We start from the raw sequence: 25842 nt of genomic DNA on the forward strand, positions 1-25842 counted from the left end.
ATGTGCTTTCCAAGTATAGTGTGGATGTGGCTGATGTTAATACTGGTGGGAGGAGGAGCCTAAGCATGGCTCCACCTCCCCATAGGCACAGGGCTTCTCTTTAGATGATAGCATAGGAAAGGGTATTGCTACAGTAGCTCCCACAGTAGTGGAGTAACATAAGAACTGAGGCTAAGGTGGCTAAATTTATTACCATACCTTCAGAGCCCAGACACAATATGAAAGAAGCAAGAACCATTCCCAGTAGTACATTTGCAGGGTTCCACTCTAAACAGCCGCTACTTAAACCTTTGCATTTTCCTAAATCTTCTGCCAAAGCAATATCTAAAATGTTGTGCCAGAAAAGCATCTACTAGCAACCATCAGTTTCAGTTTAGGAGACAGGTGTCTATTAACACAGGACAAACTCTTTGGCAGTTTTGAACCACAAGAAGCAGTTTAAAACACACGACTTCCTCTCCCAACCCTAAGTCTTTGAGGCAGACAATCCGGTCAATATTTCATAGCACTGAAAACATGTTTTCTTTTGCATTTTCTGCCAACATTGAAAAACCTGCCTCAGCCTGTATCTGCCAACATTTCAAAGTCTAGAAGGGAAGGCCAAAGAGCTCTCTGCAAGACATTTCTGCCCCTTTCTGACAGTCATCTCCCTGTAACTGATTTTGCAAACTAATAAAATTAGACCAACTATTCTGGTGTGGTATTTTTGTTCACATTTCCTTAACATGGTTTCGGTTGCAACCCTATTATGCACACTTAACTGGAAATAAGTTCCATTGAACCCACCGGGGCTTATTTCTGAGTAAACATGCTTAGGTTTCTGTTCTAGTTTTTAAAAATTAGAGCATTCACATTACCACATAGTAAGTCTGAACTAGGTAAATTAAAGGTTCTTTCACCCAACTGTACAAATATTAATCTGAATTAGCATGTGGCTGACTCTTTTTTTAAAAATTACCTTCTTCAGAAAAATTCTACAGCTTGTGGAAGGAGTCAAAGTTGACAAGTTTTTCTTAGTGCTTGAGGAAACCCCTGTGAAGAAAATAAACAAACTGTGAGTGAATGGAATGAAAGCAAAACAGGTAAGACCAGAAAAGGAATACTTGGTAGATTAGCCCTAATATCTGCAGTCTGCCTTTCAGAGAATTGGGGCTAGCAACTTTTAACATTGTAACTTTCTGCCTCCCTTCGTGGGATTAAGTCCCACTGCATTCAATGGAATTTACTTCAAAGTAAACATGCATAGAGCTGGACTGCATATCTGTCAACACGACTGTTGGGACTTGATGCAGTGAACAGACACACAAAGCAAGCTCTCGTTCATTCTTTTCTAGCATCTCCCAGTCCAAAAGCAAACTCAGCCACACTCTTTGCCAACAATCTCCCGCTCAGAGCATTTGGTAATCAGGCTTTGGTGCCTCCATTTAATACCCAAATCATGATACAAACTGACCTTTGTCCCAGCAATGCAAAGCCTTCCTCTCAACTAGCCTCTGCCCCATCCTACCTGACTCTACTTCCTCATTCAGTGGGTTTTCTTTCAAGGGTGTGGCTGAGCAGGTGGCTGGAAAGAATTGCGGCAGAGAAAGGAACCTGAAATTCATACTCCATTGAGAAGTGAGGTATTACAAAGAACCCCCGTTTTTAAAGTCTCCCAAATAGATTGGTTAAAGGTAAATGCACCATCCTAGCCAATGGTGAGACAAATGCTTTCTAGCATACACAGGATTCAGAGCAGGCAGCTTTTCCAAGATGCATGTGATGTTCCAGGATTTGCAAGACCATCCTCTCCACTACTAGTATGCAAGGAGCCAGGAGTTTTCAAACTTCTGTCATCAGAGGACATAGTAGTTGTTCTCCTCTCTGCATCAAGTAGTTCTTTGCTCCAACCTTACAGAGATAAAATGGAGAACATGTCTGTGGGGACCGCCAGTGCTTTCCTCAGAAACAATACATGCCTCTCTGACTCTCTTCATATATTATTTATATTATTTATGCTACAGAGTCAGCAAATACTCTCTTATTGCTGACCGTCTCCCAGCAATTGCAGCAGAGCCTATCCGCAACCAAGTAGTTAATAAGTATTTGATAAAAAGCTTTCCTATTGGCCAAAGACAAAGCCAGTCAATAAGGCCTCTGTTGGAGGTAAAGAACGGAAGCAAATATAGAAAGAATTGTAGAAAGCAACTCTTACTCCCGGATGTTGAAATCTAGTACAGGATAAAAGTTTGTGACTTGTGTATGTGTACTTAGAAGAATATGATCCTATGCATGTCTACTCAGAGGTAAAGGTAAAGGTGTCCCCACACTTTTAGTGCGAGTCGTTTCCGACTCTTAGGGTGATGTCTTGCGACGTTTACTAGGCAGACCGTATATATGGGGTGGGATTGCCAGTTCCGTCCCCGGCCTTTCTTTACACCCCAGCATATGCCAGGTACTCGAGTCGTTTTACTGACCACGGATGGATGGAAGGCTGAGTGGACCTCGACCCCTTTTACCAGAGATTCAACTTCCTCCTTTCGTTGGAATCGAACTCCGGCCGCTTCGGCTGCGTTACCACCACTTACCACTCTGCGCCACGGAGGTAAGTTCAACTAAATTCAGCAAGGTTTGAGTCACTCCCAGAAGTTTATTGAACATTCTTTCTGATTTGTTTGCGGAGACATTAGACAACCTTGCATCAAGCAAGTGTTATGCACACTTTACAGTACACTTTCCTGATAGCAAAAAGTGAGATTTTTTGGAGGGAGGTTTGGTTTGTTCTGCAAGAGCTCCAAATCTACTTTAATCATGCAACCTGAATTTGCTGGTATGTGATTGAATCCCACCAGACAATAGTGACAGTCTGGAAGTGCCCTTACTCTGTGTGATTCCATAAGGTAGGATAGGAAAGATTTACTTAGAGGTGAGTTACTGCTACAGATAAGGATGGATGCCCATCTCTTCTGCAACAAGGCAACCTGCAGGTCACTTAGGCTGTAGTTTATTAAGGGGACTGGGAAGGTGTAGCTTTGGGAGGGAAACCAACAGTTCCCAGAATTCTTTGGGGGACAGCCATGTGCTTTAAATGTATAGTTTAGGGTTGCCAGGTCAGAAGCATCCCAAAACCTGAGATTTTAGGGGCGGGCCCGAGTGATGTCACGGGGCGGCCCCAAGTGATGTCATTAAGCATGATACATTAAGCATCAATCACAGTTGCTTGGAGAGTACAATTAAAAAAAACTCTGCCTGGAAATTAAGCTAGACATCTTAGCTAAAAGATGGAGCCTGGGTAGGGAACATTTAATCTAGCCTACTTGCTTTCCGCAAGAAGGGTTTAAGTGCCTTCAGGCCAGGCCAGTCACCAGAAGGTCACTGTAGGAAGAAAGGAGCCTAGTGTTGTGGAGATGTCAGATGGGAGCATTCGGGAGTAAAGATGGATGCCCCTGAAGGCTGCAATTCTAAACACACGTACTAAGGGACTAAGCCCCCATAGAACTCAACAGGACTTACTTCTGAGTAGATATAGTTTGGATTGTGCTGTTGGTAAAGCTCGACTAGGGATCCTCTGCAAAGACATCCATATCCAAGCAGGGTTGGCAACCCCCTGCCTGGAATACCCTGCCCTTATCTTTTAATGTGGCTGCTCCAAACTTCTTTACAGATTTGACCCTTCACTTCAGAAAGAGGTCTGAGAAATGAGTAAGAAGATTCTCTACCCTTTCTGTCTGCATAGATGCCCTCCTCCGTGCCCTGCGCCCAACAGAAGCTCTGGGCCAGGCGGGACGCAGTGGCATCTCGTAGAGGACACCCTCCCCTTTCTTGGGGTATATGATTTGTCCTGGCCCAGAGCAGATTTTGGGGTGGGCACCCCCAGTTACTTTTTATTTTTTTCTATGTGTTTTTGTCCATTTTGATTTTGCATAGATGCCCTCCTCCGTGCCCTGCGCCCAGCAGAAGCTCTGGGCCAGGCGGGACACAGTGGCATCTCATAGAGGACACCCTCCCCTTTCCTGGGGTATATGATTTGTCCTGTCCCAGAGCAGATATTGGGGTGGGCACCCCCAGTTACTTATTTTTTCTATGTGTTTTTGTCTGCTTTGATTTTGCATAGATGCCCTCCGTGCCCTGCACCCAGCAGAAGCTCTGGGCCAGGTGGGACGCAGTGGCATCTCATAGAGGACACCCTCCCCTTTCTTGGGGTATATGATTTGTCCTGTCCCAGAGCAGAGTTTGGTGTGGGAACCCCCAGTTACTTATTTTGTATGATTTTATGACATTATGTATTTATGATAATATCAGAAACCTGATGATATTGATTGCATAAATATATTGTTATTATTGACGGGGAGAGTCCCCCGATCACAGTGATATATCATACAGGGTACCCCAACATATATTTTGGGGTTCAGAGACATGTTAAGTTTGGTTTGAAGTTGCTGTAGTTGTCAACTCTTCTTCTTTTTTAGTGTTTTGAACTTTCAAGCAAATAAGGAACTGGGAACTAGGAACCAACTTCAGCGTCGTATCAGTTAAATAGATTAAATAGCCGTGGGGGGTGGCGGCTGATGTTTTGGTGTATATCTCGGGAACCAGACCACCTAGAAACTTAATTTTTTTTTAAATTGAAGCTGAGAGTCCGGAGATTAAGGGATGCTAGCCAGAGAGCCGGAGGGCCCCCCAAAAATCAGAGATTCCGTCCAAAAACCGGAGATCTGGTAACTCTAGTACAGTTGGATGTGCTTTAAATGTATGGTGTGAATCTGCCCTTAAACTGCTATCAAAATTTAAGAAACTCCAGAGATGATGAGGTAGTAATCTGAGCAGGCGGACAGCATTAGCTTGTCTGTTTTTTTGGATGTTGTTGGTGGGTTATCCATTTAGCAGGCACATTTAATCTTCAGGAGCATGGGCTACAAACTAGGACTACACTCAAGCCATGTTTCTGGATCACTGAAATTTTCTTCCAGGAAAAAGACGAAAACACAAGGATTACATGCCTCTCTGGTATCTAATGGAAAACAAAACAAACAAATAAATTATAAGCAGGTGGAGGTGGGGTTTCCTCTTTGTTAATCTTAAGAATTAAAGATGCACAGCAGGACTCTCCCCATTTTGTGTCTGGTGGAATTATTTCAATGAGAGCAAAGGAGGGGCGGTGGGGGAATGAGGATGATACACATGCTATCTTTTCCTCTCTGAAAAGAAAGGGCCCAGGGGCCACAGGTAAGAATAAATGTATTTGTAAATAGCAATACATGATGTTTTCTATTCACATTGGGGTGGCAGCTTAAGACATTTACTGCCTGAGGCAGAAGAACAAATGGTGTCCTCATTCCCCCCTCTCCCAAATACCAAGCCTGGCAGGCTCAGTTACATTGGCATCCGGTGCCGAAAACTCTGTAAGCCGCTATTCCTGGAATATAATCAAAAATGAAATAACTAACAATTTGCTGCCCTTTTATGACACCCCAAATCAGCTGCCTGAAGTGGCCACCTCATTGTAGTGGTAGGTCTGGCTGTGCATTTATGCAACATATGACTGTAAAAGCAACACTAGACTTGGGTAACACAGGTTGATAAAGTACTTTGTCAGCTTCTGGAGCAGAATAGACATGCTGAGTAGAAGGGAAACTCTCAGGGTGTTTCCAGATAGGCAGCTTCTAACACAGTTCTTCCACTATAAGATACACATCAAATTGCAATGGACTTTTTATGTGGCTGGGGTTATTGAGTGTGTGTGTGTATATAACATCCTACTATCCACACTGTTGGTGTGACACACCTGTATGAATGATCAGGGTACAGTTCATCTGATAAGCACTCGTTTTTTGCTCTCTCTCTCTTTCTTCTTCTTTTAAATCCAGCATCTGTTTCTGCTGCCTCTAGCCTTCTCTTCTTCCTAGCTGATTAGGTCAGCCTGCTCCACACCCACTGGCTGACAGCGGGTGCATTCCCCAGACTCCTGCTAAGGTTCTCCTCTGTGGGGGCAGGCAATACTCTGCTCCTTGCAGAGAGGAAGCCCTTTGGCTCACACCAGGATTGAAAAGCAGCAACTGAGCGAGGTGGGGAAGCACATCCGAATCCCAGAACAAGCAGAGATTTAAAGAGATTGCTCCTGCTACTTTCCTGGCCTCCCCTCAATAACACAAAAAATAGGGGGGAGGGGAGGAAATCCTTCACCAAGTCCGATGATTATCCAGTCTAAACCAAGAAGCGTTTTTCTCCGCCCATGTGCATCTCCAAACTCTTAGCAGTTAATGCTATTATTAAGAAACAACTTGGTATTGTTTTTTTTTTTTAATAATAATAAAATTTTATTTGTGAGTCGCCTATCTGGCCGAGTTAACGGCCACTCTAGGCGACGTACATTAATACAATAAAATAAAAATACAATATAAAACCAATATAACCATACTCAATAATTAAACTAATCACCCCTCATACATTTAAGCAACAGTGTTAAAAACTAACCCACCCCAGCGATCCCGTAGGCCTGCCTGAACAGCCAGGTCTTCAAGGCTCGGCGGAAACTTATCAAGGAGGGGGCATGGCGAAGGTCGAAAGGGAATTCCAGAGGGTGGGGGCCACAATTGAAAATACCCTCTCTCTGGTCCGCACCAGCCTAGCTGTTTTAGCTGGTGGGACCGAGAGAAGGTCTTGTGTGGCTGATCTTGTCAGGAGGCATAATTAGTGATGCTGGAGGCGCTCCTTCAGATAAGCTGGGCCGAAATCATATAGGGCTTTAAAGGTCAACACCAGCACCTTGAATTGGGCCCGGTAAACAACTGGTAACCAGTGTAGATCTACTAACACCGGAGTGATATGATCACAGCGATGGCTGTTCTTAATCAAGCGTGCCGCCGCATTCTGTATCAGTTGTAATTTCCAGACAGTTTTCAAGGGCAACCCCACGTAGAGCGCATTACAGTAGTCTGAGAGGAGACCAGGGCATGTATCACCCGTGGGAGAAGATGGGCAGGAAGGTAGCCTCCGTATCAGATGGAGTTGATACCAAGCTGCCCGGCTCACTGCCGAAACCTGAGCCTCCATGGACAGCTGGGAGTCAAGAATGACCCCAAGGCTGCGGACCTGGTCCTTCAGGGGTAATCTTACCCCATTGAACACCAGGTCTATATCTCCCAACCTTCTCTTATCTCCCACGAGCAACACCTCGGTCTTATCGGGCTTTAGCTTCAGCCTATTCCTTCCCATCCATCCACTTACGGTATCCACAGCCAACTCTGGTGAGGACTTAAACGAGAGATAGAGCTGAGTATCATCCGCATATTGGTGACACTGCAGCCCAAATCTCCTGATGATGGCCCCCAGCGGCTTTACATAGGTGTTGAATAGCATGGGGGAGAGGATAGAACCCTGTGGCACTCCACAATTGAGAGGCCAAGGGTCTGAAACCTCATCCCCCAATGCCACCCGTTGATGCCTGTCTGAAAGATAGGAATGGAGCCACCGTAAAACAGTGCCCCCTATTCCCAGTCCCTCCAGGCGATCTAAAAGGATACCGTGGTCAACAGTATTGAAAGCTGCTGAGAGATCCAGGAGGACAAGGAAGGTGTATTCTCCCCTATCCAACGCCCTCCTCATATCATCCACCAGGATTATTTAGCAAAGATCCACCAAGATTGTGCAAATAATAAATGGTTAAAAACTGCAAACCACTTCTAGATTCCCTCCTAGAACAATTACTTCAACAAGTTCTCTAATTCTCTTTCACAAGTATTTATGCAGGCAGCGGCTCCTCTTGTTTTGTAGCAGTTCCTTATCTTTTGGTAAGCATTCTTTATTTTAGAATGTGCATCATTTTTATCTTTAAAAAAATAAAGAAAAGTTATTAATAAAACACGAGAGCCAGTGTGGTGTAGTAGTTAAGGTGTTGGACTACAACCTGGGAGACCAGAATTCAAATCCCCACATAGCCATGAAGCTCACTGGGTGACCTTGGGCCAGTCACTGCCTCTCAGCCTCATGAAAACCCTATTCATAGGGTCATCATAAGTTGGAATTGACTTGAAGGCAGTACATTTACATTTATAAATAGAACAGGGATCCAGCTGACCTCTTAAGCTTACAGCCATGGCTTTATTATTTATATAGTGCATATAGTGTTTATAGTATTTAAAGTGCTAGGTGCTCAGTAGTGTTGCCTCAAAGTAAAGATATGTGCCACTGATTATTATCTAGCATGAACTACATCAATGTGGAAACTGAAAAGGAAACATAATTTAAAGCTAATTGAAGAAAGATGATTTTCGTAGAGAGCAGTACCCAAACAACCTGTAGAATCTTGAAAAAATTACAGACACTTGTTTTTTGCCACTCTAGCTTACTGCAGACAGTACATTAAAAAAACCCCACAGCCACTCAGCTCAGCTTGGCACACCCCTCAGCTCGGTGCCTCAGGTGACTGCCTAGGTCTCCCACCTCTAAGGCTGGCCCTGCATATTTGTTTTGCCATTTTGGCAGTAGGGGCGGGGAACTCAAGGTATTTGTACAATGCTCAATGAACTGGTCACCTTGGTACTGGCTCCTGTCGTCTAAGACCCCATCTGCATTATACATTTAAAGCAGTGTCATATCACTTTAAACAATCATGGCTTCCTCCAAAAGAATCCTGGGAACCGTCTTTTGTTAAGGGTGCTGCTGAGACTTATTAGGAGACCCTCACAGAGCTACAATTCCTGGAGTGGTTTACCGCTCAATCCCAGGGAACTCTGGGAATATTTTCCTTATTTTAATTGTTTGTTTATTAATTCCATTTATGATTTGTTTACCATAAAATATCTCAAAGCAATATCACAGTAAAAACAATAATAAAAACAATTTCATTTGTAAAAACAATTGAAACAATTCCATATACGAAAGCATTTAAAAACAGTTCCAGTACAGATTTCGTAAGGATCAGGGATAGCAGGATAGGATCATAGACAGGTTACATGGAACTCCAAAACAGTATTTTCCATCATTGGGCCCTTAAACCAGAATGAGAGTTCAGACATCACATGGTTGGCTGGAAGGGAGGGGACTCAAATCCCATTCCTTAGGATAAAGGCAATGGACCAGACTTGTAGAGGGGTTACACAGAGCTCCAAAGAAATCTGTAGGTCCATCAAGCCCTTAAACAAAAATGGGGATTCTGGGACCACATGAAAGGTCAAGGGGACTTAAAACCTGATTCTATGGATTGGGGGCAATAGGACAGCCATTTAGAAGGGTCACAACCCCCCCCAAACAATATTTAGGGTCATTTGGCCCTTAAATCAAAATGGGGTTTAAGGGCCACATGAAAGGTTGTGGGAACTTGAAACTCATTCCTTAGGATCAGAAGTGATGAGACAGGCATGTGGAGGGGGTCACAGCCCACCCTGAGATCAGTGTTTCTGGGTGCCCCTCCCCAATAGCCCTATATGGCATCCTAAAGGCAAGACCAATCTTGGGAGGGGGGACTTCTGGTGAAAAGAGGATGGGTACATGTCACTTTTCATTTGTGCTGTGCTGTGTGTACACTCTTTTTCTGATCCCTGCCTGAAATCCTGGTGAGCCACTGCCACTGAGTATAAACAATACTGAGCTAGATGGACCAGTGATCTAACTCTGTATTCCTCCTATCCTATGTAAATAGGAAATCTGGGATTGCCAGTATTTTTTCAAGTGGGCTTCTGTGCCTTTAACAAGTGCATGACAAATAAAAACTCAGCAGGTGTCCCATCTGGTAGCACATGCAGAGGAGTGAAAATGGAAATGGACTGCCTTCAAGTCAATTCTGACTTATGGCAACCCTATGAATAGGGTTTTCATGGTAAGCTGTATTCAGAGGAGGTTTACCATTGCCTTCCTCTGAGGCTGAGACGCAGTGACTGGCCCAAGGTCACCCAGTGAGCTTCATGGCTGTGTGGGGATTCGAACCCTGGTCTCCCAGGTCGTAGCCGAAGACCTTAACCACTACACAACACTGGCTCTCATGCAGTGGAGTAGTATGACTAAAAACACCAGCTCTGTATGACTTTTAGGGAAGTAGAGGTGCTGAAAAAGCACATACCCCCCCACATTTAAATACATGCATATATGTGCAGAGGGGGGTTATATTTTATCCTAGATTGCTTCCACTAAGGTAGTTTTGCACTGCAGAAACACTTCTGCTTGCATGAAACAAGGCATCCCGGATTTGTCAAACCACTCCACCACCTGCAGCTCTCTGTGCCATATCCCATACTCTTCCAGAGGGTCACCCAACTTTCAGGAGAAGCTTTGGGGGGAGGGTACACAGGACTGCATTAGTAGGAGAGATGTCCAGCCTTGTGCAAATGGAAGTTGGTGCAAACTCACCAGATCCTATGCAACCCAACATTATTTGAAAGTTTCATATCTCCAGCCTATTTTATGGTTTATTTCTCAGAGTGGGTGAAGGATTGCAGATAAATAACCTATTAATTGCCCCCTTAAATAGCTTCTCTTAAGTGCCCCATTGTCAGTTTCTGGACTAAAACAAGAGTATTTTGCTATAAGGAAAGAAAAGAAAAAGAGGAAATTGATAATTAAACCTCACCCGTTCAGAAAGTGACATTGAAGCAGTTAAGAGAGGCTATGTAATTAATAGGCCATTCATCACTAATGCACTCATTAGAAAGCTGTAAAATGAGCTGAACCTTCAAAAAGAAAGTGCAGAGGCATAGGTACCCTTGAAAACCTCAATATGTCTATTTCTATTAATTTGAACACTTATATCCCACCTTTCCATGGTAAAATCAAAACCTGAAGCTGCTTGCAAATAAGAATATGCATCACAACAAAAATGAAAACAAGCTTAATCAAACACAGTTTGATGCAATTAAAATAGCGTCATAAAAACCACATCAGCAATAGCACACTAAAAAATCCTAACAGATGCTCTGACAAAAAAATGACCACGGTAATAAAACAGTCTCAAGAGCCCGTTTGAAAAAGGGCAAAGTAGGGTGGCCACTTATGCTTTGCCCCAAAAGAGAAAATGCATCATCAAAAAATTAAATAATTAAAAATGCATAAAACTTGCATATGATAATTTATATGTATAGATGCAAATTTCAAAATAATTTAGATTAAAAAACACATTATTGATCTAGAAAAATATTTGCATACCCGTATATCATTCTTAAAAAATCAGAGCAGTTTACAACCATACATATATACAATAAAAGCCACAAAAGCATTTAAAATCAGAGATAATCAACCATTAGCTGCATTATGCATCAGGAGGCATAAAAGCCCAGCTGCCCTTGGGGTCCTTGGGAAGACCTGCCCTGGGAGTGAGCATCTGGGTGTTTGCTGCTCGTTCCTTTGGGTTGCTGTCCCTCAAGACAACTGAAGTCCCTAGTAAGTGCTGCAAGGACTGGGACCCCTGCCTGACCCTGGCTCCAGAGAGAGGCTGCAGTTAATCTTGCAGCCTCTTGCATCAGCTGCTGGCTGGGGCAGGAGGCATAAAAGGCCAGCTGCCCTTGGGTGGCGGGGTTGCCCCTTAGCGAGTCCTTTAGGGAGTCCTGAGGGCAAGGGCACTTCCCCCCTTCTATTTCCTTTTCTTTTTTAATTTGTTTTCTGTTAAACCAGTCTAAAGGAGATTGATGGTGGGGAGGGCGTGTGGTGCATGTGTAGTTCCTTCACAGGGTGAGAGCCTGTGCAGTGAACTGAATGATAGGAGAAAGTCGCCAGATGCCTTCAGAATGTAACTGGCAGAAGGCTGGCCCTCCCTGGGTGTGAGACATGAGAGGGAGTAGATGGGCCCTGTGTGAAAAAGTTTGAATGGGTATGACTGTTCCCAATCCTCGCACAGGCCTACTGGGATAATTGGCTCAGGCAGGTTTTGTTGGTGGGCTCGTCTTGGGTCCATATCAGGTGTTTAGGAGGAGTCTTAGTATGGAGGAACATGGGTGATTCCACCCCAATTTCAGTGATCACGGGTAGAGGGAAATATAGCCATGGGGGTGTGGTGAATTACCATAGAAGACGAGGGCAAGGCTATCTGCGCCTTGTTCCTTGCTGCCACTCCTCTCATGGATGGGTTCCTTGTTGTACATCTGCTGTGCCCACTGGCCTGTGTGTGTTGTTGTTAAACGCCAGATTGGTACACAATAAGACCACTCTCATCCATGATTTGATTGTGGATTAAGGTGTTGATTTGGTGTACGTTACCGAGACCTGAGTGGGTGAGCTTGGAGGAGTTGATTTGACCCAACTTTGCCCACCTGGATACTCGGTGCAACACCAGCACAGGCTGGAGGGATGGGGGGGGGAGTAGTTGCTGTGGTCTACAGAACTTCTATCTCTGTCACCAGGAAACCACTCTATCTTGGAGCTGGCTGTGAGGGCCTGCACCTGTTGTCAGGCTGAGGAGAGGGTAAACTAGGATTGAAGCTGGTGTATCATCCACCCTGCTGCCTGGCAGCTTCTCTGACCGAGCTGGTGGAGGCCGTCTCAGCTGTGGTGTTGGAGGAGCCCAGAATGATAGTGCTGGGTGATTTCAATGTCCATGCTGAAGCTGCCTCTAGTGTTCCGGCTCGGGACTTCATGGCTTCCATGACAACTATGGGGTTGTCTCAAGTTGTTACTGGCCCAACACATAGGTCAGGGCACACCCTCCAGATGGAGGAAGGGGTGGTCTGGAGATAGGGGGGTGGATGTCACCCCATTGTCATGGTCAGATCACTTCCTGGTGAAGTTTAGACTTACAGCTCCGATCCTTCCCTGCAGGGGTGGTGGACAGATTAAGATGGTCTGCCCCTGGATCCTAATGGAATCCACAGGATTTCTGAATGCCCTGGGGGAGTTCCCAGTAGATAGAGCAGGTGACCCTGTTGAAGCCCTTGTCACACTGTGGAACAGTGAGGCGCGTCGGGCTCTTGACACGGTTGCCCTCGAGCGCCCTCTCTGGCATTGTGGAGCCCAGCTTGTACCTTGGTACACCAGTGAGCTAAGGGCAATGAAACAGGCTGGACGATGGCTAGAGCGCAGTGGCGAAAGGCGTGCTGCAAGGCTAATTGAGCATGAGTAAAACATCATAACCGTGCCTACTGTGTGGCGGTGAGGGCGGCTAAGAAGGCCCACTTCTCTGCCTCCGTCGCATTCTCAAGTAGCCGTCTGGTGGAGCTTTTCCGTATTGACCCTTCGGAGGCCCACTGTGAATTGTTTGCAAGGCACTTTGAGGGTAAAGTTGCTTGCCTCTGTAGCAGTCTTGATGCCCCATCCACATCTACTGTTCCCAGTGAGGTGTCCAGTGCAACGTCTGCTGCAACTTCTTGGGAACAGTTTCAGTTGATGTGGCCTGATGACATGGACAAGGTGCTTGCGATTATGCGGCCAGCAACGTGTCCTCTCAGCCCTTGCCCTTCTTGGCTTATTAAAGCTTATCGAGGGGGTCTGACTGAGTAGATCCAGGGTGTGGTCAATGCATTATTGCGGGAGGGAGTGGTTCCAGCTGCCATTTAAGTGGCTGTGATCCGACCACTCCTGAAAAAGCCCACCCTGGACTTCCGGGAAGGATTGCTTCGCTTGTGCCTGCCTCTGAGACGAGCTCTCGTCTCAGAGGAAGCTTTTTCAGTTTTAAAACCAGTCAAAAGGTTTTTTTGACTGGTAAAAACTTTCTCCCAGGCAAGGGAGAAACGAAGAGATCATCCACAAGCTTTGTTGTGTTTGTTGGGGGACTTGAATTCATTAGGATTGCCTATGAACGAAGGACCAGCCAGCAACATTGGACGGAGCCAAGGAATTTCAAGCAAGCTCAAACTGATTAAGCGAGACGTTTTTCTTTTCTTCAAAGAAAAACAGATTCTAACAGGCAAGCATTCTTCTTTCTATCCTTATCATTTGGCTTAAATTGTTGCAGTAAAGAGATTTGTTAAAAGAATCAGCAGTAAAGAATCCCTGGGTGAGTTATAACTTTTCTCTTTTATACACGGAATTAAGGCGGAAGGAAATCGAAATAGCTTATCTTTGTTTTTATTGCAAAAAGCTGGCCTGGAATTGAGCATTATAAAGATACAAACGGATGAGAGATATCTAATCTGAGGAGAAAATTTTTGATTTATATGAACTTTTGAGTATTATATGTCTGGGACTATTTTTTCTGGTCTACTTCATTTTGATGAATCTGCTTGTTCTTTATGCCACTAACTATTTGGATGCTGTGAACTAAATTTGTTTTGCATTCTTGGACACATAAGAGATAAGGCAGTTTGTGCTGTCTACATTATGATGTCATCAGGTTTGGAATATTAACTCCTTTGTTGCTGGAAAAAGAAATAAATTGCTCTTTGCTTGGGAATAGTGCTATATTGGAAATTGAAGGGTTTTTTTTCTTCTTCTTGGTTTTAAAAATGACAATTAAGAAAGTGGCTGAGACCCTGGAAGTAAATATGTTTCAGAAAATAATGGATGAGATTGAGATAACGAAACAAGAACTTAGACATGGCAAACAAGAGATGAAAATTGAATTTGGCAAAATGAAGCAGGAGCTGAAAGAAATAAGGGATTTTATGAGAGAGGAGGTTGATGAGATCAAACATATAACTAGACAAGCAATAGAAGAAGAAAGAAAAATTAAAGGGAAGATGCAAGTCCTGGAGATTGGAACAGATATATCAAATGTGGAACTGGAAAAAGATTTGGAGTTTATGGACCTTAGAGATAAAGATTATTGTTTGGAATTCAGCGTTGTCCCTGAAGAAATTGATGAAGATATCAGAGATAAAGCTATCAATGTTTCGAAAAAATTTCTGGACTGGAATGATGTGATGGAGCTTGAAATAGAGAAAATTTATAGATTAATTACAGATATGTGACAATGGAAAAACTCTCAAGAGATTTGCTAGTGCATTTCGTAAAAAAGAGGAACAGAGATATGACTTTACAACAACATTTCAGTAACACATTCAGAATTGATGGCAAGGAAATATTTGTGAGGAAGGAAATTCCCATCAGACTCTTATTATATGACTATGACTATGACAGCAAGATTATTATGGATGCAAGGATGGAAGATGGAAGATGGAAGATGGAATTAACACTGATAATGGAAGAATGGCTGTTGAAATTACTGGACCTAGCAGACTTGATGAGATGGATTAATCGACATGTTTATTTGGAGAAAAATCGATGGATATATTTCTCAAGGACTGGAAACCTCTCTTTGACTTTTTGCGGAAAGAATAAAGTGATGTTAATGAGATTTGATGATTAATTAAGATAACTACTGGAGGAAAGTGATTTTGTAATATATTAAGAGACAGGTTTGTTATATATTATAGACCTATAACTGATCTGCGACAAATCGGAAGTCAACATTTTATTTTATTGTATTAGTTATTAATTTGTTTTTGTTTTGTTTTGTTTTGTTTTTTGAAACTTTGAATAAAAAAATTAATGAAGAAAAAGCCCACCCTGGACCCATTGGTTTGTGACTACTACCGACCGGTTGCAAATACCCCCTTTTTAGGGAAGGTGATTGAGAGGGTTGTGGCACAGCAATTGCAAGTACTCTTGGATGAAACAGATTGACTTGGCCCATCCCAGTCTGGGTTCAGGCCTGGTTATGGGACGGAATTGGCCTTGGTCGCCCTGATGGATGACCTTTTTTCGGGAGAGGGACAGGGGAAGTGCGACCCTGTTATTCTTACTTGATCTCTCAGCGGCTTTTGATACCATTGACCATGGTATCATTCTGGGCCGACTTGGTGAGATGGGTATTGGAGGCACTGTTTTACAGTGGTTCCGATCATACCTCCAGGGTCGCTCTCAGAGAATAGCATTAGGTGACTGTCTTTCAGCCCCCTGGCAGTTGTGCTGTGGGGTGCCGTAGGGTATCATCTTATCCCCCATACTGTTTAACATCTATATGAAGCCCTTGGGAGCAGTCATCAGGAGCTTTGGGGTGAGATGTCAGCAGTATGCTGATGATATCCAGCTCTATTACTCTGTAACATCTGAATCAGGAGAGGCTGTGCACTGCCTGGACTCGGTGGTGGGCTGTATGAGGGCCAATAAACTGAGTCTGAATCCTAGCAAGACGGACGCACTGTGGGTTGGTGGTTCCCGAGTTCGGATAATTGGTCAGTTGCCTGCTTTGGAGGGGATTGTACTTCCTCTGAAAGAGCAGGTCCGTAGTCTGGGGGTGCTCCTGGATCCATCTGTGTCACTAGAGGCCCAGGTGAGCTCTGTGGCTAGGAGTGCCTTTTACCAGCTTCAGCTGGTAAGACAGCTGCAGCCTTTTCTGGACCGGGATAGCCTGACTACTGTTGTCCACGCACTGGTAACCTCCAGGGTTGATTACTGTAATGCGCTTTATGTGGGGCTGCCCTTGAGGTTGGTCTGGAAGTTGCAGCTGGTGCAAAATGCAGCTGTGAGACTGCTCATTGGGGCAGGGTATTGCCAACATGTCACCCTGCTGCTGAAAGGACTGCACTGGCTGCCCATTTGCTACCAGGCCAAGTTCAAGGTTATAGTTTTGGTGTACAAGCTATACAGCTTGGGACCAGGATACCTGAAAGACCATCGTGCCCCTTATATACCCAGTCGATCACTGCGCTCTGCAGGTGAGGGCCTCCTGCAGATGCCATCTTATCAGGAGGTTCGTTCTGCACAATACAGGAAATGGACCTTTAGTGTGGTGGCACCTCCCCTGTGGAATTCCCTCCCCTTGAATATTAGGCAGGTGCCATCTCTGCTATCTTTTCGGCGCCTTTTGAAGGCTTTCCTCTTTCAACAAGCCTTTTAAGTTGAGACCTATTCCAGTCTGCATCTGTGTTAGAATTGCTTGTTAAGATGTTTTTTTAATAATGTTTTTAACCCTTTTTTAAAAGATGTTTTTAAAGCTTTTTTAAAAAATGTTTTTAACGTTGTTTTGTTTTAATGTATTTTAAGGTCTGTTTTGATGATGTTTTCAAGTGTTTTTAGCGCTTCTGTTTGCTGTCCTGGGCTGCTGCTGGGAGGAAGGGTGGGATATAAATCAAATAATAAATAAATAAATTACAGAAATATGTTTTCTAAACTGTCTGCATAAACTTTTCCAGCAAACTTTAAAAGTTAAAACAGAGGGCACCTGTTGGATCCCTGTTGGAAGAGCATTCCAAAGGACTGGGCCAATGACTCTAAAGGCTTGGTCGCTGTCAGATGAGTCACACCAACTCAGGGGACAACCAAAGACACACTCTCAAGGGACAGCCAATGCCTATCTTTCAGATATGGGAGCCACCCACCCAGTCCCCCTCTTCCCAGGATTCAAGTATTCGCCCTCAGCGTACTGATGACACCTTGCTCCAAAACTCCTAACAACTGCTCCCAACAGCTTCATACAAATATTAAATAGCACTGGGGAGATAATAGTACCCTGCAGAACCCCATAGCACAAATTCTGGGGGGGGGAAAGGAACACTCACCCAGTGCTACTCTCTGGACACAGCCCTCAAGGTAAGAGTGGAACCCTCGTAATAGCTGCCTCCAATACCCATCCCACTGAGTAAGTCCAGGAGAATACGATTGTCAACGGTCTTAAAACCCGCTGAGAGATTGAGAAGAAGTAACAGGGTCACAGTCCCACTGTCTCTCTCTACATTTATATACTACTAACTCATGTAAAATATCAAGGTGGTGTTATAACAATAAATACAGCTACAATAAAAAATCCCCATTAAAACAGTACAGTAGGGCCCCACTCATATGGTAGCTTAGGTTCCAAAACCCCGCCGGAAAGCAAAAACCGCTGAAAAGCGGATCAGCTGTAGCGCGGGGGTCTGGAACCTAACCTGCTGATCACACCAGAGGAGGAGAAGAGCAGATCTTCCCCTCCTCTGGCGCGATCAGCTCAAGCGGGAGTCTGATCCCGCCAGAAGAGGAGAAGATCAGCTGTAGCACACTATAGCTGATCTTCCCCTCTTCCAGCATGATCAGCTGGAGTGCCGGAGTCTGACCGCCTCCGAGGAGGAGAAGATCAGCTGGAGTGCGGGGAGCTCCAGCCCCCCCTCCAGCTGATCGCCCCATTGGCGCTGTATTAGCAGAACGCTGAAAAGTGGGGCGCTAAGAAGCAGGGCTCTACTGTACAAAAAAATCATTAAAATGAGTGGCTAATCAAGGAAGTTTAAACAGCTGCATAAGCCAGTTGGCATAAAACAGCATTCAAGAGATGCCTGAGAATCAGAAGCAAGGATGCCTGCCGAATTTCTGCTGAAGGGTATTCCCCAGCATGGGACCAGTGACACTAAGCGCTCAACTTCTAGTTGTAGTCAGCCAGTCACCGATATGTATGAAGCTCATTGCCTATTGCCTATTGCCTATTAGGTGCGTGGGTGGGTGGGTGAATGCAAGAAGGCTGTTTTTAAAAATCTACTCTCTCTTCCTTTATAGTCTCTGGCACTGTTGCATTGATATTGTTATAGGAATGGTGTTGGTCTGAATGATCTCTCAAGTGTCTATTCCAGCTTGATAGCTCTTGACTTTTTCCATAAGTCAATAAGGTTCAAAGTTTCCTCGGTGCTGCCTGTTAATAAGTGAACTTCCCTATGAGAAAAGTCAACAAAACCAGTGATGTCAAAGTTATAAAAATGGAAGGCGTGGTGGTGGAGAGATCTGAATATCTATATTCGGTAATAGGCAAAAAACTTTGCTGTTTAAGAATGTACCTATAGCCCACAGATATTTCTATCAAACTTTAAAAAGCAGGGAAATTGGGCAGCTATAGTGAATGCACCAGGGGAGCAGGAGGCCTGACCTCCTCTCTGAGATATTGGACTACCCTACAAATTTGTCAAAATGCAAACACAATTTGGGTTGGTCTTTCACAGTCCAATGCACTTCCTGTGTAGCTTGGAAGAATTTGTTAACTTGCCTCTGAGCATATGGTGAGTGGTGGCAATACCTGTCATCTCCAAAGATGGAGAATTATATTTTTGTACGTTTGTTGGTGTTCTTACTTTGCTTCTTTCCTGTGTTACTGATGTTTCTACAGAGAATCTAAACTAGAAAATTTTATTTCCCTCATTATTCATCCTAGAAATCTGTGTCAATTTTATTTTTATTAATTCCAACGCCTTTTTATTGGTCAATGTCATATGATGGTGAAGACAGCCTTTTGTATTTAAAATTGTTGGTTATGTTCTATTTCTATTTGGGGTGCATTAACAGTTGAATCTGAAACTGCAGTTTGATGTAAAATCAGACGGATTACAATATGTCGCTACTTCAGCAATGACTCTAGCTGTTGGAAACAAGAGGATGCATGTTTTCAGCCTGCTATGTTTAAACCACTTCATTTAAGGCAAGGTGGACACAGTCAATTAAAAACATAGAGCGCACCTAGAATTTTGCTAGAATATATTTAATCTCCCACTGTTTTGTCTTGTGCAAATTGAGACACTCCTGAGGTCCACTGGAGACTATTCTGCAAACGTCAGTGCTATTATTCCACAATTATGTTTGCAGGGTTTTTTTACTGTAAATTTTGCAGTGTTGCTGTACTTCACATATTCACAGAAATAGAAACAAAAGAAAGTGATTTCTTATTGGAAACTTCACTAAAATTGCAAAGTAAATCAGACATATTTAAAGTGACCATCTGAACTATATCAACTGTCTTAATAATGTTGCTTCCTCCCTGCTAAAATAAGATCAGCTCAGCACATGTCTTCTTTCTATTATTTAGGCTGATTGCAGGTGTTGCCACCACTCACCACTCAGAGGCACATGTTATCAAATTCTTCCAAACTACACAGGAAGTGGATTGAACAATCATATGACATTGACCAATAAAAAGGCGTTGAAATTAATAAAAATAAATTTGACACAGATCTGACACAGATTTTTAGCATAATGAGGGAAATATAATTTTCTAGGTTAGGTTCTCTGTAGAAACAGTAGTAACACAGGAAAGAAGCAAAGTAAGAGGAACACCAACAAACAAACAAAAATATTTGTATATCATCTTTGGAGATGGCAGGTGTTGCCACCACTCACCATATGCTCAGAGGCAACTTAACAAATTCTTCCAAGCTACACAGGAAGTGGATTGGACTGTGGAAGACCAACCCAAATTGTGTTTGCATTTTGACAAATTTGTAGGGCAGTACAATATCTCAGAGAGGTCAGGTCTCTTGCTTCCCTGGTGCATACACTATAGCTGCCCAATTTCCCTGCTTTTTAAAGTTTGATAGAAATATCTGTGGGCTATAGGTACATTCTTAAACCGCAAGGTTTTTTGCCTATTAGTGAATTTTCCTGATTTTTTATTCAGGATGTAAGAAATGGGATCCTGTGCAAGCTTGCTGAGAATGTATTGATCATTTGCATGCTTATTGAGTTCAGTGGGATATACTCCCCTGCAATCATGCTTAGGATAGGTGAAACTGACCACAGAGGATAGGGAGGGGAGGAGGAGGGAGGTGAGGAAAGGTAGAGGGGAGGACTGGGATGGGAGCAGGCAGGAGGGGGAGGCCAGGAGAAGGACAGGTTTGATCATTTGCATGTTTATTGAGTTCAGTGGGATTTACTCCCGTGCAATCATGCTTAGGATAGGTAAAACTGACTGGGGGGGAGGGAGGGAGGGTTGGAGTGGACAGGGGAGGAGGAGGAAGGAAGAGAGGGGGAGGAAGGGATAGGAGAGGGGAAGGAGCAGAAAAGCAGATCTGATCATTTGCATGCTTATTGAGTTCAATGGGATTTACTCCTATGCAATCATGGTTAGGATAGGAAAAACTGACCATGGGTGAGGAGGAGGGGAAGGGGGAAGGGGAAGGAGCGTATTGGAGGGGGGCAAAGGAAAGGGGAGGGCAGGTTTGATCATTTGCATGCTTACAGAGTTCAATGGTATTTACTTCTGTGCAATCATGCTTTAGATAGGTAAAAGTGACCATGGGAAGGAGGAAGGGGAAGGAGGGAATTGGAAGGGGATGGGGAGGGAGGGGCAAAGGAAGGGGGAGGGAAGGGGCAAAAGGGAGGGGATAGAAGGGAGGGTGGGTTTGATCTAGGGTTGCCAGGCTCAGGGCCTGAGAATGATTCTGTATCTTTAAGAGAAGAGAAAATTCAGCCAAGTACAGGTTTCTTGCAACACGGTAATGGGAAAAGCCACAAGGTGAAATTCTCCCTTTCCCCTACATAACTTTTAAAGATACAGAAGACCTCTTGAAGGCTGGGCCTGGCAACCCTAGTTTGATCATTTGCATACTTTTTGAGTTCAATAGGATTTATTTCTGTGCAATCATGTTTGAAAATGGAAATGGACTGCCTTCAAGTCGATCCCAACTTATGGCGACCCTATGAATAGGGTTTTCATGGTAAATGGTATTCAGGTGGTTTTACCATTGCCTCCCTCTGAGGCTGAGAGGCAGTGACTGGCCCAAGGTCACCCAGTGAGCTTCATGGCTGTGGGGGGATTTGAACCCTGATTTCCCAGGTCCTAGTCCAACACTGACTCAGGGGAGGGGTGGCACTGACTCGGGGGAGGGGCGGGGAGGGGGAAGGGGAAGGGGAGGAGATTGGGTGGGTGGGCACTGGGCAGAGGGGAAAACCCTTTCCTTTCCAAAAGGAAAACATTGTGAACAGTATCATTGCTTTTCAGCATTTCCCTCACCTTTTTATTCTAGAGCAGGCACATGTAGTCTCCCACCCAAATTTAAACCAAAGCTGTCCCTGGCCACATCCACACCAGGCCTTTATTTCACTTTGGACAGTCATGGCTTCTCTCAAAGAATCCTGGGAAGTGTAGTTAGTAAAGGGTGCTGAGAGTTGCTAGGAGATGCCCTGTTCCCCTCACAGAGCTTCAATCAGAGTGGCTGACTGTTAAACCAGTCTGGCCACTGGAGCTCTGTCAGTGGAATAGGAGTCTCCTCTCAGCACCCTTCACAAACTACACTTCCCAGGATTCTCTGAGGGAAGCCATGACTGTCTAATGAAATCAAAGTCTGGTGTGGGTGTGGCCCCCTGATTAGGCAAGCCCAGCAGCTGTGAGGCTTTTAGAACACTGACAGTTGGTTCTTACTGAGCATGCCCGACGTTATAATTGGGTTCCAGCCAAAATTTCTTAAATTAATTAAAAATCAGCCAGGCATTTTTTTAACTTTTAAACTGCAGAAGATGAAGGTCAGAGTATGGGGCAGGGTCCGTATTAGGATTACAGGTACTCTGTGAACATGGCTGATTTTTAATGAATTTCAACAGATTATGAGAACTCTCAGAGAAAAAAGTCCAAAAGGGCTCTGGGGTTTTTTCTTCTTCTTTTAGACTTTGAACTCTCGATTCTCTCTGACTGTTTTGTGTATCGTCATGAAAATTCAGAGGGTTGTTAAGCAAGAGTTTCTGAGTTCAGGACTATAAGTTTTGTAAGGTTTTGTTTTGAAATGAGATTATGGGAAGCATCAGAATGGCATGGGGGTATTTTCAATTTAACATTGCAGAATGTGAAAAATCCACACTGGCTATAGTATACAGCCACTCTCGTGGCTGTATAATAATCCAAAGGTAAACACCAGAATTAGTATTTTAGCTTGTTGTCTAGAGTTGCTAAGCAACCAGAAAAAAACTGGCAAGGTCAGTTTTTTGGGTTCTCTTTCACTGCCCCACCCCCAGCTTCAGGCCAGTTGCCAGAAAAGGAAAGGGCAAGGCTGTTTCTGCTCTCCTTTTCAGTAGGTTTTTTTAAAAAAAAAAAAAACAGGCACACATGTAAGGTGAATATATACCCTTTGTGCTGGGTTCCTCCAGGCCTTCTCCTAATATATCAGAAATGTCTGTGCTCTTCCCCCAGGGTCACCAAAACTCATTGTGAAAACTACAGCTGGGCAATACTTTTATTAGGACCAGCTAAAATGTCACAACATAGTGGCAAGCCTTTGAGTTCTTCAGAACATCAGGCAAGATGGTACACAAAGCAGGAGATTGGGGGTGCGGAGGGGAAAAAAAGGAAAAACACATTTCTTGCCTATCTTTCTCCTCATCCCTCCACCTCCTGCTTCTCACTGTTTTGAGACATTTTGTTTTATTTTAATAATCAATACCTTTAATAAAGGTATTTCCTAACTGTGGATTTTGGAGTTTGTGTTTCTTCTTCTTATGGACCAACACTGCTGTCTTTGCCTTTTAGGTGGGATTGAACATAGGATCTTCTGCCTGGATGGTAAATGCTCTAACCACTGAGCTATGGCCCTTTCCCTAGCCACATTTATGCCACAGACCCAGAAAATCTATTTCTGCAAATATGCACTACCCTCAGAATGTTCATGTGCATCCCCTTATTGGCTATAGCAGTGAGTGTACCTTCAGTAAACTGAAACAGGTAAAAGCATGGGTGTGGGAGCTTGTATCTAGACAGCTGTTTACCCCTGGGAAAAGTTAAGCAGAGTGCAGCTAACAGTGGGCAGAGCCTCTCCTTCTCTCTCTCTCTCTTTTGTGGTTACCAGGACATGTCCCAGCCTTGAGGGCTGGAATCTTGTCCCTGATCTATAGGCTGCATCTTTCAAATGCAGCAACAAGCCAGGGACAAGAGTAAGCACCCCAAAATCTCCCCCCTAGCCTAGAGCCATTGAAGAGAAGTTTTCCTTTGCCTCTGCAGGATGGTTGGAGAGCCAAGGGAAAGACCAGGCAGAACAGTTTTCATCAGGAGATGATGTAGACAAACAGGTTAAACTCCTTCAGAACCTTCGTCCTGAACATATGTAGAAATTAGGAAGACAACAGCCAGAAAGAGATAGAGCACAGGAGTGCTCTCCAGACCAAACAATGCCCGAAGCTTATATCTCTTTAATTTTTTTTAACAATGGCTTTGCTTGAAAATGCAAGAATGCAGCACAGTGACAGATCAACAACACATCATGCAAAACCATGCTAATTCCACAGGCATTATGTGTCAGTCACCACAGCATTGCCACAGATGGGCTTTCACTATTGACTATTTCACAGGAGTCTGAGCTATTAGGATGAATATAGAATCTACTTCATCAGTTGCATGATAACATCAGGCATCCTTCCTGAGCCAGAACCACAGAATGACGGAACATTTTGTAAACCAGTATTGCCTGCTGCTTGGGGCAGTTTACAACAATTTAAAAACACAATACAATACAAATATCACAATAAAATAAAATATATTAAAATGCAAAGAAGCAGCAATAAAAATACATGAAATATGCATTAAGGTACATGAAATATGCATTAAAATACATTTTAAAAAGCTAGAGAACACTGAGACAGGGACCTAAAGATTTCCTGTTCTTCTTCTTGTTGTTTTTTGGTAGCTTTTGTGAGCTATGCTACAAATAGCTGGTCTTCCTGTGATTGTTGGTGCTGCTTTGTACCCTGGTAAAGAGCCCTGGTTAACCCATATAAAAAAAAAAATCAAGAGTGATATAATGGCATGTTATGTCTTTTTTCTGTATTGCATACCCCTTTTGCTGAATAATTTCTGGGAGAGTAGCAGCATTAGTCTCCTGCAACTCAGAATAAATCCTTCAGGAATCTGATGAAGTGGCCTGTAGTCCACATAAGACTGTGCAATAATAAATGTGTTGGTCTTTAAACATTGCCAAGAGAGTCATTGTTGCTTTTGTTGAATAAATTGTAACTTACCAGGAAAGGGCTTGTCAGAAGCTTGATCTGTAGTGTGTGTGGTTGATCTCTTGCTATAACTTAAACTTCCTGACTTAAATTCTTTTAGTGCCGCCCCCCTTCCTTTTGTGATATTACAGGGCTAAGTAGTGGAACTTTCCTTCCTTTTACTGTACAGAAGCATGGGGCAGTTTTCAGAGAGAGAGAGAGAGAGAGGGAGGTAAAAGTCAAATGTCATTGAGATGACAATCATTGTATTTCCAGTCTTACTAATTGTCCTCACAAAACAATGGGAAGAATGGGAATTTTTGACTTATTTTCTGAAACAGTGGGTCTTTAATCTTTATAAATATTCAAAAAATCAAGTGCAATAGCTGTCCTCCACTTGAGCAGTTTAGAAACCAGAAATACAAAGAGATAATAGAATTCATTAAAACACACACAGAGAGAGCCATTTAGAATCTAGGAGCCTGGCTTACCCTTAAACATTTGCAGCTGGCAGTCTGCTGTTGCTTAATGAAACTGCCTTGTCTGCTTCACATGACCCAGTTGCCAGGACAATTGAGAGCAAGCACTTTTATGTGAACAGTGTCACTGTAAAACCAAACTGCAAGGTTCAACTTACATCAATAGCTCCAGGAAAACACAATAGACTTTTGCCCTACAATCCATGGACAGGAATAAGAGGCCAAAAGGCATCCAGAAATAATAAAACAGGCTGGGTTTACAACTTGCTGGGGATTTTGCATTGGAAAGAGGAGATAGAGAGGAAAACTCCAAGCTTCTAGACTATCTTTCTGAGCTAACCTGTGCTGACTTTCCTTCAGGTATACACATAATAGTTACCAATTCTGTTCATGATGGATTTAATCCTTTGAACAAGATGGGCTTGCCACACCAGTGGAAGAAAGCTTGGGCCAGTCACTGCCTGTCACCCTCAGAGGAAGGCAATGGTAAACCATCTCTGAATACTGCTTACCGTGAAAACCTTATTCATAAGGTTGCCACAAGTCGGAATTGACTTGAAGGCAGTCCATAAGCATAAATTATCTGAGAAGCAATGGTAAAAAGTTTGAGGCTAAAGATGGAAATGAGATATAGCTACACTTGCTTTTGCACAGCTTTGTAAAATGATTTTGCTCACCATCTTTGCAGCACATAGCTCCAAAAGTAGAACCTTAGGCTTGTGAACACAATGACATTTCTTGAACAGATGGTATTGTTCAGAAGAGAAGATCTTGTCACCTTGTGCAGCACAGTGCAGGATTTTTGCTTTGTATTGTTCTGTTTTCTGGC

At 43.6% G+C, this 25842-nt stretch overlaps 1 protein-coding gene across 6 annotated transcripts in view; it reads right to left on the reverse strand.

The window, feature by feature from the left end:
* The window catches only part of LOC133387300 (alpha-1,6-mannosyl-glycoprotein 4-beta-N-acetylglucosaminyltransferase-like), a 37895-nt gene extending 12846 nt beyond the window's left edge, over positions 1-25049 (reverse strand). The window contains exons 1-3 of one of the 6 annotated variants that reach the window (XM_061631794.1): positions 24568-24709; positions 1454-1890; positions 959-1032 (exon numbers count right to left, since the gene is read on the reverse strand). The gene's annotated coding sequence lies outside the window, so the exon portion shown is untranslated. Of the gene's footprint in view, positions 1-958; positions 1033-1453; positions 2059-24567; positions 24710-25025 lie in introns of those variants that run through there. The other 5 variants (XM_061631797.1, XM_061631796.1, XM_061631795.1 and 2 more) reach the window with 5 other exon arrangements.
* Positions 25050-25842: the final 793 nt, after the last annotated feature.

Source organism: Rhineura floridana, chromosome 6 (genome assembly GCF_030035675.1).
Source record: "Rhineura floridana isolate rRhiFlo1 chromosome 6, rRhiFlo1.hap2, whole genome shotgun sequence".
NCBI classification, from domain to species: domain Eukaryota; kingdom Metazoa; phylum Chordata; class Lepidosauria; order Squamata; family Rhineuridae; genus Rhineura; species Rhineura floridana.